General features: G+C 45.5%; 1 long non-coding RNA gene across 1 annotated transcript; it reads left to right on the forward strand.

Moving 5' to 3' along the window:
* Window positions 1–1,271: 1,271 nt before the first annotated feature.
* LOC117093445 lies at window positions 1,272–11,667 on the forward strand. The gene is made up of 2 exons (XR_004441144.1): window positions 1,272–1,439; window positions 8,963–11,667. It is a non-coding gene; the product is annotated as an uncharacterized LOC117093445 (long non-coding RNA).
* The last annotated feature ends 710 nt before the right edge of the window (window positions 11,668–12,377 follow it).

Consider the following 12,377-nt stretch of genomic DNA (forward strand, 5'->3'; position numbering starts at 1 on the left):
CTCTCCCACTTCCATCTGGCATCCCACGTGTTGTCCCCTGCACATCTGGAAGACACAGGGTGCTGCTGCCTCCTGGTCTTTGCTTTTGCAGGGCCTTCTGTGCAGGACGCTCGGCCTCAAAGCCCAGAGGGAGCCAGTCCAGCCCCAGCTCCCTCGTCCCTTCCGCAGAGGCCTTCCTTGAAGATGCATCTAGAATGTCAGCCGTATCAGTGTTTGTTAAGCTTATTCTTTTAAAGTAAGCTTCCTGACAACATGAAATTGTTGGGGTTTTCTGGAGTTGTTTCGTTTGTATAGGATTTGCTTTATCCCCAGGCCAAACAGCACATGACACACGATAGCCACTTAAGATAGTGTGTCACTCGTGGTTAGTGTCCTTTGATGCTTCTGCCCCATGGAACCTATTTGAAGACCATGTTGTAATATCAAACAATACAAGGAAGCACGTCATACAGAAAATGCTCATATGTTTATGAATTTTGACCAAAATAAACATGAAATCTTATATTAAAAGAGGTGTGTTTTCTGTTTTCTCCCTGTTCTCTCATCCTCCTGTGAATCAGATCTGAGTGACAGGCCAGGGCTGTGCTCCTGCTGAACTCCTTCCTTCCTTCCTCCCCTCTCTGCCTTCACGCTTGGCCTACTGGGGGTGTTTCCTGCAACTGATTCCCCCGAGTTTAAAGTGCCAGGTTCCTGGGGACCGGAATTCATACTTCCTTCCCCCACTCTCTCTTCTGCCTGCCCCTCCCTCTGGGGACAGGGACACCAGTGCTCGCCTGGCTCACCCACAGCCTCTCAGGAGGGTTCTCTGGGCAGCCGGGTTCCTGCATCGGGCTCTGATAGCTGTCGGGGAAGAGTCAGTGGGTCCCTGAGAGGCGGTCGGCCCTTGTCGCTGGGGGAGTCCCATGGACACTTTCCTGTGGCTTCCTGCAGCCCTGGGCTAATCTTCACTTTCTCTGCCCCGGCCTTCCCTGCATCCCCATAAGTGTACCCAGATTGCTCAGCCCTGCAGGAACCTGACAGACACATATCCCACTCCCCTTGCCCTGGAGAACCCGCTCTCCCTCTCGCCCACAGCTCTCAAGAGGCCCAGGCGTACCCGGACATTGTCCGCCTTCCCCAGAGCGGGGGAGGGGCTGCTCCGGGGCTTCCCCTTGCCCTGCCCGCGGGCTTCTGGGCCTCACTTGGAACCCTGGGCTGGGCTGAGCTGCAGGGAGGCTGAGCAGCCTGTAGAGGGCAGCACACGCGCGGCTTCCCAGCCAGCCGCCCTGGAGGCCGTGGAGGGGAGGCAGCCACGGTCCTAGAAGGGCCTGGGCTTGGGCAACATGGCTTCCCCCAGGGTTAGAGCAGCTTGTCCTCCCACCGCCCGCTCTCTCCTGATGACCAGGAGTTATCAAAGAACAGCCTCTGAGCTGCGTAGAGAAAGCCATGGAGACAGCCAGGTGAGTTGGGAGTCAGTTCAGAAAAGGCAGAGGGTCCCACAACAGGCCCAGAACCTAGTGGGGGAACCCGGAGAGCCCCCTGCGTGGGCGAACCTACAGCTCCATCGCCCACCCACCTCCAGTCCACAGAGAGCCCGCCCACACTGCCTGGCCTCCCTGGCACCCAAGGCGCTGCCAGGAGCCTAGGTCACCAGAGAATCTACCTCAAACAGGGATGAGAACCCACCCGGGGAGTATGGATGGACATACAGAGGCAGAAAGCAAAATGGGTGAGAACCCGAGGGAGGGAGAGAGAGTGGCTGCAGCGGGCCCTCAGAGGAGGAAGGAGGCTGCCTGGGCTGCACTTGTCATGGGAGCAGGTCCCAGGGCGGCCATTTCTGTATCTGTGGAAAGCACAGGGCCTGGGGTAGGGGACCTCTGTTTACACCCAGCTTAGCCTCGTTCCCTGAGGCTGGAACAGAGGTAGGTAGGGGCAAACAGACCCTGAGCAAGAAGCGAACCCGAAGACACAGCAACCCTGCCCAGATCTGGGGCCTGTGAGGGTACGAACCCAAAATATCTGAGACAGGTGTCAATCAAGTTAGAAAGTTTATTTTGCCAAGGTTAAGCAAGCGGCCATGACACAGCCTTAAGCCGTCCTGACGACATGTGCCCAAGGTGGTTGGTGTCAGTTTCCTTTTGTATATTTTAGGGAGACATGAGACATTAATTAATATGTGTAATGTACATTGACTTGGTCCAGAAGGGCGGGACAACTGGAAGTGGAGGCTTCCAGATCATAGGTAGATAAGAGACACAAGGTTGCATTCTTTTGGTCTTCGATCAGCCTTTCACTGAATACACAACATATAGTAGGCTATATGGGTAGAGGTAGAGGAATAGTCACTTATAGTCACTTATGCCTTTGGCTCAGTGAACTTGCTTTTTTTTTTTTTTTTTTTTTGAGGCGGAGTCTCACTCTGTCACCCAGGCTGGAGTGCAGTGGCGGGATCTCGGTTGACTGCAAGCTCCGCCTCCCGGGTTCAGGCCATTCTCCTGCCTCAGCCTCCCAAGTGAACTTGCATTTTTACATAAACAATAGAGCGGAGGAAGCAGTCAGATATGCAATCTCAGGTGAGCAGAGGGATGACTTTCTGTCCCACACCTGTGAAGATCAGCTATCAATGTACATTGCCAGGGTGAAACTCAGCAGAACTGTTTTAGGGTAAGGATCTTGAGGCCCACAAAGAATTTCCTTGTGGGCAAATTGGGAAGGAGCTATGTAGCTTTTCTATCCTTGTAGCTATCTTATTTAGGAGTAAAGTGGGAGGCAGGTTTGCCTCACAGTTCCCAGCTTGACTTTTCCCTTTGGCTTAGTGGTTTTGGTGTCCTGGTGTTATTTTCTTTTAAGAACAGATTAAATGAGATTTTGTGCAATGCACTGCACACCACCTTCCCTATAGACAGAGAGGGCCCGGAATTTGAGTCTGTGTTTTGTACAGCCTCATTTAAAAAACATGAGAAGAAACAGATGACTTTCACTGATATTAATTCATCTATTTCACCTGAGACCCTTCAGCTTTTAGGTGTCTGTGAAAGACAATGGAGAATCTCCTTAGAATCGGGAGTCCTGGATTCCAACCGTGACCCTGAGAAGCAGCCAGTTGTAGTACCTGGCACAGGTCACCTCCCCTCCATGGAAATGAAGATAAACCTCCCATCCTGTAGAGTTCACCGATTCTCTGTCCCTGTTTGCTCACTGAGGCGTAAGTTACATGCAGTAAACTGTTCACTTTAAAAGAAAAGAAAAAAACAAAACAGGGTCTCACTGTGTCGCTCAGGATGGAGTGCAGTGGTGCGATCTCAACTCACTGCAACCTTGGTCTCCTGGGCTAAAGCGATCCTCCAACCTCAGCCTCCTGAGTAGCTGGGACTAGGTGCACACCACCACGCCTGGTCTTGAACTCCTGAGCTCAAGTCATCTGCTCACCTCAGCCTCCCAAAGTACTGGGATTACAGATGTGAACCACCGCACCTTGCCTTCACTGTTCACTTCTTTTTTCATTTCATCTGTGACAACTGTATACTCACATGTAACCATTATGCAATCAAGACACAGGAAATTTCCCCCACCCCCAGAAAGTCCTTTTCTGCCCCTTTTAGGCAATTTCCACCACGTCGACAAGAGATAGCTACTTCCTCACCGGCTTTTAGGAGACTAATGACTTTCATATATCTGAGGGTACTTAGGAAAATCTCAAGTAAAAACTTATTCCAAGAATGTAAATGTGTTCAAAAATAAGGTACCATAACAATAGTATCAATAGGCAAACATAGAGTCTCAATGGAGGCTGAAAAGGCATTTAGGATAATCAGACACCTATTCTGGCTCTTAGAACGGAACAGGAGGACACTTCACAATGATGAGAATTTCTGTAAGACAGCAAGAGCCAATTAATGTTGAAAGGCCTAAGTTTTCCCAATGAAATCAAGTCAAGATCAAAATGCCTGCCTTCGCTAAACACCCTTCAACGTTGTCCTGAGAGTTATGACCTATGCAACATGATATAGAACAAAAACAGAGGCAGGTCTCCTAAAAGGGAGAAGAAAAAAAAATCATGATATGAGGTATGATTGCATACTTAAAAATTGTAAGTTATAACAATAGTAATTTAAAACATGTATATGTGGATGAATGTACACAAAATATAGCAGATAACCCTTTAGAAAATGTATTTACAAGAGCATTTATTTCATAAGGGTTACAGAACACATAATATACAAAGAAACAGCCTTAGTAAGAAATAGAAATAATTGGGGTGGAGTGGGGGAGGAGAGCATTATGAAAAACAGCACATTTTAGTACAATTGTTTTACTATTTCCCTACTAATGTGGGAAGTCCCTTAGAGCAGGTACTGCATATTTTAATCTTGGCATACATTTTGCCTGGTATATAATCAGTTCTCACTAAGTACTTGTAAAGTAATTGTATGCAGGAGGTAATAAACATTTTCTGTTATTGTTACTCCTCGTTAGATAACTCATTCCTAGCTGGGCACGGTAGTTCATCCCTATAATCCCAGCACTTTGGGAGGCTGAGGCAAGTGGATTGCTTGAGTTCAGGAGTTCAAGACCAGCCTGGGCAATACAACAAAATATTGTTCCTACAAAAAATGCAAAAATTAGCTAGGAGTGGTGGCCTGTGCCTGTAGTTCTAGCTACTCAGGAGGGTGAGGTGGGAGGATCTCGAGCCCAGGAGGTTGAGGCTGCAATGAACCATGATTGCACCACTACACTCCAGCCTGGGCAACATAGTGAGATCCTGTCTCAAAAAACCAAAAACAAAAAAACCTCTTTCTTCTAGGTAGAGTTTCTGCCTTCACAGTGGTTTTTAATGCTGATTCATAATAGAATCTCTTTTAGGGAGCTGTGAAATAGATGCTGGGTCTACAGAAAAGATTGTTGACGTGAGTGGAAGATAAGGCACTTCAGCATACATATAACTATAAAAGAAGAACCAAATGGAAATTTTAGAACTGAAAATTCCACTCTCTGAAATGAAAAATATATTTGGATTTTCTTAAGAGAGATTGAACAGGGCTGGGTGCAGTGGCTCACGCCTGTAATCCCAGCACTTTTAGAGGCTGAGGGCGGGTGGATCACCTGAGGTCAGGAGTTCAAGACCAGCCTGGCCAACATGGTGAAACCCCGTCTCTACTAAAAATACAAAAAAATTAGCTGGGTGTGGTGGCAGATGCCTGTAATCACAGCTACTCGGGAGCCTGAGGCAGGAGAATCGCCTAAACCCAGGAGGTGGAGGTTGCAGTGAGCCGAGATCATGCCACTGCACTCCAGTCTGGGCAACAAGAGCAAACACTCCGTTTCAAAAAAAAAAAAGAGAGAGAGAGAGAGCAATTGAACATTACAGAAGAATGAGTGAACTTAAAAAGAGATCAGTGGAAACTATTCCATCTGAAGTACAAGGGAAAATGGGACTGAAAGAAAACAAGGAAGTGAGTCTCAGTGACCTGTAGTAGAAAATCATGCACTACACATCGAACCAGGGACCAAGAAGAAATGGCTGGAAAAGATGAGGAAAAAAGTGGTTGATCTATTCTCAAATGTAGTGAAAAAAACATCAACTTACAGATTCAAAAAGCTCATAAACCCCTCAGAAAAATAAATGTAAAGAAAACCCTACCTGGATACATCATAGTCAATCATATAGAGTAAATGTTATGCATTCACACAGGGAACAGAGATATGAATGACAGCTGACTCAAAACAGCAGAGGCTCAGGATGTGTGAAGTGGTGAAAGAAAGCTGTTGACTTGTTATTCACACCCAGTGAAAATATCCTTTAAAAACAAAGGAGAAAGGAGTACGTTGTGAGAGATTGTATTTTCCAAATTTGGCCACGACAATAAATGTAACCAGAATAAACAAACCAATTAAAAGGAAGTTTCCCCAACTGGAAAGAAAAGCAGGCTGAAATTATAAACTACCTAAAATATATGCACCTTAAATATAAAGCTTCAGATAGATTGAAAGTAAAAGATGGGGAAAGATATAAAACCCAACTATTAAGCATGAGAAACCTAGTGTGGCTTTCTTAATGTCAAAGAAGGTAGATTCAAGATAGGGCATATTAGCAAAGATGAAGAGGGATGTATCATGATAAGGGTCAGTTCATCAGAATGACGGAATACTAAAAAAGTGTGTGTACGTAACATGGATGCAAAGAGGGGACAACAGACACTGGGTGGGGCCTCTTAAGGGTGGAAAGTGGGAGGAGGGAGAGGATCAGAAAAAATAACTATTAGGTACTAGGCTTAGTACCTGGGTGATGAAATAATCTATATAACAACCCCCCATGACACAAGTTTATGTATATGATAAACTTGCACAGGTACCCCGGACCTAAAATAAAAGTAAACATATTAAAAATATGTGTGTACCTAATAAGAGAGCTTCAAAGATTTGCAGCAGAAATGGACAGAATTAGTGACATAAATAGATACATGCATAATCATAGCTAGAGATTTTTAACATCCCTTGCTGAACAACTGATAGAACTAGTTAAAAAAATAAAAAATAAAAATAAAAATCGCCCGGGCGCGGTGGCTCAAGCCTGTAATCCCAGCACTTTGGGAGGCCGAGACGGGCGGATCACCAGGTCAGGAGATCGAGACCATCCTGGCTAACACAGTGAAACCCCGTCTCTACTAAAAAATACAAAAAAATTAGCCGGGTGAGGTGACGGGCGCCTGTAGTCCCAGCTACTCGGGAGGCTGAGGCAGGAGAATGGCGTAAACCCGGGAGGCGGAGCTTGCAGTGAGCTGAGATCACGCCGCCACTGCACTCCAGCCTGGGCGAGAGAGCCAGACTCCATCTCAAAAAAAAAAAAAGAAAAAGAAAAAATCAACGAAGTCATAGACAATCTGAAACAATTATCAACCACCTTGAGCTAATAAACATGTATAGAGTACTATATTCAACAAATGTAGAATGCTCATTCGTTTTGAGTGCATATCGTGTGTTCACTAAGGTTGACCCTATTCTGGACCTTAAAAACAGTCTTGATAAATTTAAAAGAATTGAAATTGTACAGAATATGTTCTTTAGGTTGCAGAGGAATTGAATTAGATCAGTAAGAATAAGATATATAGAAAAGACTTTCATATTTGCAATTTAAACAACCATGGGCCAGAGAAGAAACCTTGTGGAAATCAGAAATATTTCAAACTAAATGATAATGCAAAATATCAAAATTTATAAGATGTAACTATAGGACATAGAGAGTATGAGTGCTTATATTAGTTAAAAAAAATAACACTTTGGGAGGCCGAGACGGGCGGATCACGAGGTCAGGAGATCGAGACCATCCTGGCTAACACGGTGAAACCCCGTCTCTACTAAAAATACAAAAAAACTAGCCGGGCGAGGTGGCGGGCGCCTGTAGTCCCAGCTACTCAGGAGGCTGAGGCAGGAGAATGGCGGGAACCCGAGAGGCGGAGCTTGCAGTGAGCTGAGATCCGGCCACTGTACTCCAGTCCAGGCGACAGAGCGAGACTCCGCCTCAAAAAAAAAAAAAAAAAGATAGAAAACAATGATCCAGGTTTCCACTTAAAAGCTGGAAAAAGAAGAGCAATATAAACCCAGAATAAGTACAAAGGCATGGCCGGGCACGGTGGTTCACGCCTGTAATCCCAGCACTTTGGGAGGCCAAGGCAGGCGGATCACGAGGTCAGGAGATTGAGACCATCCTGGCTAACACGGTGAAACTCTGTCTCTACAAATAAAAAAAATTAGCCGGGCATGGTGGTGGGAGCCTGTAGTCCCAGCTACTCGGGAGGCTGAGGCAGAGAATGGTGTGAACCCAGGAGACGGAGCTTGCAGTGAGCTGAGGTCCGGCCACTGCACTCCAGCCTGGAAGACACAGCGAGACTCCGTCTCAAAAAAACAAACAAAAACAAAAACAAAACAAAAAACCCACAAAAAACAAAAGAAAGGCAATAATGAGGAGAGGAAATCTATAAAATAGGAAACAGGAAAACTCTGAAAGTAATAAAGACAATTAACACAGCAAAGCTATTTGGAACGAATAGCGACATTTATAAATCTGTATTTCGGAAGAAAACTGTAGGATTAGATTAACCTGTGATTCCTGGGTGGTCACGAGGTCACCCATGGCATGGAGCTGCCTACAACACCCCTTCTCAGCATGAAGCATCCTGAAAGATCCAGGGCCAGGTTCCTCAGGATTGGGGAGTTGATAAGTAGAAAGGAGGACTGAAACCAGCCCAAATGTCCCATAGAGCTGATGTTTATCATTTCTTTGAAAAAACATAGAAATTTATCCTCCCGGTGTTAAAACTTGAAAAAGTTATGTTTGTCTTAACTGAGTTCCTTTATCAGGAAACCCACCATCAAGCTTCCCAGACAGTATCAAGGAGCTGAAACTTCCTGAAATCACTGCATCTAAACAGCGAGATGCCAGGCCCCTGACCACCGTAATTGCCTAACCAACCACATGCTTCCTGTTGACCAGCCTCTCTTCCTCACCTGCTCTCTAATTCCTGTTTTCCTACACATGGTTACATTCCTTACCCCTCTCTAGTTCCTGTTTTCTCACACATGTTTACTTTCCTTGCCCCTAATTCCTGTTTCCCACACATGGTTACATTTCTTGCCTGCTGTATACACCTTTAATTTTCCCTGGGAATACTCATCTCAGTGATTGGCCATCTGTGCATCAAGAAGCAGGACCTACACGGAAACTCAGGTGTTTCAGTAACAAGAACAGCTTACCTATGGACAGATTTCATGCCTGTGGCCCTATGGGTTGCTCAGAAAGTTCACCACAACAACTAATATAAACTACATACCAGGAAATTCATCAAAATTACTACTTTTTGTCATTCCTCCATCTAAAGATGCTTCAAGCCCAACATCTAGAAATCTCAACAGACTGTCCTCTGGACTGAAAAACTGGGCTTGTGTAATTTGCTCCAACCACTAACCTTTACTTTTGTTTCCATAGACATGCCTCTTATTAAATACCTCACTGACCACACCATATAGAGGCCTAACCTAGATGAAAGACCACCTATAACATCACCTCCTGAAATGAGATACAACTGCTTAACCGGATAAAACTCGTCTCATGACTAAGAGACTTACTCGATAAGATATGGGGCAATATATTTAGACTTACGTCCTGCCTATTCCAATTTATATTCCTGTTTTCCTTTATCGGTCTCTTGCCACTCAGTTACTAACATGAATCTTCTCTCCACAGCCATCCACTCGACTTTTAATACATGAAACTTCTCAGGAAGTTCCAGACGAGGGAAATGAAGGGGTTAAAAAATGCTATTTTAGCATATTGACTATTTAAGTTAAAGATACTTGAAAAACAGCAAGTGTGAAAAGATCACGCCCTGCGAGTGGGACAAGGGAACTTTTCGCATTTCATAAAGACACGAGCTACTGGGTTTAGGGCCCAAACTTATCCAATATGACCTCTTCTTAAGCAGTTATATCTGCAAAGAACCCGTTTCTGAATAAGATCCCATTCACAGGTACCAGAGTGTAGGGCTTCAAAATATGCTTCGGGCGGACACATTCAACCCATAAAAGCATACCAAGAAAATACGGTCTACCTACAGGGAAAGAAGAAATTGACAGATACCTCGGGAAGCTCAGACATTGGACTTTTTGGGCAAATGCTTTAAATCAGCAATTTTAAATATGCTCAGATATTTAAAGGAAGAGTGTGTGTGTGTGTGTATTCTAGAAGATTGCGGAGGATTAAAACAGTAGCTCGCAGCCCATGGCTTCCAGAGTGAGGCTGAGGAACCCATGGGCAAGGGCTGGAGGGAAATATTCTAGGGAAACCCAGAGCAGCACCTACACCTTTCCTTTGGGGAAACATCGATGCATCTATACATATGTATACTTACCTGTATGAACATATAGAGAGTATCCATAAAGAGATAAGAATTATTAAAAGGTCCCCAATGGAAATCCTGGGGCCAAAAAAATTAAAGTAGCTGAAGTAAACGAGACAGCAGAGGGATTCCACAGCAGATTTGATCAGGCAGAAGAAAGAATCCGCTCATTTGAAGACAGGAGAAAAGAACAGGCCAGACAGACTCTGCGGTGTGCACAGAGGGCAGGAACTGCTTCACAAAAGCAGACCTTCCCTTGCTTGTCTTTTCTCACACTAGAGAAAGCAGTAGATTATCCTATCTTTGAAGAGTGTGTTGTTAACATCAAGCATAAGAAGAAGGCAATTAGGGGTGAAATCCTGAGATATGTATGAGTTAATGACTAAATTAACTATGGAAACTTACATAAAAAAAAATAGAGGCTTTGTTTATTTTTCTTTTTGCCCCTGTCCTCCCATTCTCCTCTGAAACAGCTCTGAGTAACACAGGCTGTGTTCTTGCTGTGACTCACACCTCCCTGCCTTCTCTTCCTTCAGGCTTGCTGAAGTGGATGGGGGTTTGTTTCCTGCCTCTCACTCCCTAGAATTTGAAGTGACAGAGTCTTGGGGACTGGAATCCAGCACCTCCTTCTGCCCCTCCCTGTGGGGACAGGGACACCAGCACTGGCCTGACTCACCCACAGCCTCCCCCGGGGTTCTCTGGCTGCACCTGGGGCTACTAAGTGCTGCAGTCCAGCTCTGATGGAGCTGTCAGGGAAGGGGCAGTGGGTCCCTGAGTGGTGAACTGGCCCTAGTTGCTGGGGAGGTCCTGGTTCTGGGGAAGTCCCATGGTCCCTCTCCTGTGGCTTCCTCCAACCCTGGGCAGACCTCCACTTTTTCTCCTTCAACTCTTCCTGCATCCTCATCAGGGGGCCCAGGTGTGCTCAGCCCTAGAAGCACGTGGGAGACCCATTTCCTGCACCCCTTGCCCTGGAGGACCTGCTCTCCCTCTCGCCCACAGCTCCTGGGAGGCCCAGGCGTGCCCCCTACTGTCCACCTTCCCCAGAAGAGAGGTGGGGCTGCTCTGTGCTCCCCACTGCTTCCCTCCTGCCCTGACCATGAGCTCCTCAGCCTCACTTGGAGCCCTGGGCTGTGAGCTACGGTTTGAATCCTCCACAATCCTCCAGTCACATCTTTCCTCCTCTTAGAGTTGACCATGCTTTTCATCCTGCTCAATTCTCCCTTTTTTTTCTTCCCTTTTCCTCCAAGACAACACCAGGTAGGGCACTATGTGTGACCCTTCATTACAGGCGACCTTTGTTCTTCATTTTTCCTGACATTTGGCCTCTACCCCAAGTCCCCAAAAACATACAGTTAAAAAAATTCTGTGAGACCCCCTCCAAAGATGAAGAGGATGGTCTGTGTTCTTGAGATGGGCAAAAGTGAGAGTTCAGTGTCATGCTCCACCCAAATACCAGCCCCCTCCCCAAAACCTCAATCACCATTATGCTGGTGGAAGGAAGCGGTTAACGAACGTGCTTGCAGTTAGTATCTTGCACTATCACCCGTGTGTCCCCTCTGCATCCCACAGGCAGGACCGAGGGCTCGCGCCTCCTTCAGCGGTCCTGCCACTGGTGAGTCCTCACCGCGGTGTGAAGTTCTCGTTGTGAGCTGACTTTGTAAACTGAGATTGGTAGTAGTGTGAGTGCAAGGACATATTATGTATAAAATGTGCAGACTTCTAGGTCTCTTTCAGATTGACTGAGGTTTTTGCTAACAGCCCTTTTTAAGATTCCTTATATTATACAAAAAAAAAAGCCAAAGCAAGATTACAGGAACTATGAGAGTTTGCATGTTGTCTTTCTACAAATTAATGCTAAATTCAGAAAAGCAGTAATATTTTGACCTCTCAAAAATTACATAACTGACTTTTAAAATAGTTTACAGTGGGTGAACTTACCTGCGACAACTAGAATGGCTGTGTCAGGCCAGTGGCCCTGAAGAGAGAATGTGTGGATGACCAGTGTAGACAAGGCCAGCAACATGAATTTCACAGTTTTGGGAATGTGAGTTCTATATGTCCCAAAGGAGGCTTTGATCCCTCCATCAGTTTTGCCTTAATTAAATGCATTTCAATGCACAATTGCTTTTTAAAATTTTGGAGCTAACACAAATCACATTAAATGTTTTATGGCAGTACATTCAGATTGATCTTCTTTTAGACAAGGGTATTATATTTTACTGCATGGGTAAGCCACATTTTAATTCACTGCTGCTGCCTAGGGGCAGCTGGTTAGATCCCATCCTGACTTTGCCTTTGCTAATTCCAACAGCATCATACTAAATACCCTTGTATGTGTCGTGTGTCCACATATCCATGTGCACCAGCTTATTGGGCAACTCCTTACAAGTTGAATTCTACTTCTGTACTTCTCCTTCTGTGGGATAAATGACTTCAGAAGTTTCTTTAAATGTTCACAAATTTTCCTCCAAAAAAACCATTGAACCCAGCTTACAGTCACAGGTA

The sequence above is a fragment of the Trachypithecus francoisi genome, unplaced genomic scaffold, assembly GCF_009764315.1.
Source record: "Trachypithecus francoisi isolate TF-2019V2 unplaced genomic scaffold, Tfra_2.0 Contig01440, whole genome shotgun sequence".
Lineage (NCBI taxonomy): Eukaryota > Metazoa > Chordata > Mammalia > Primates > Cercopithecidae > Trachypithecus > Trachypithecus francoisi.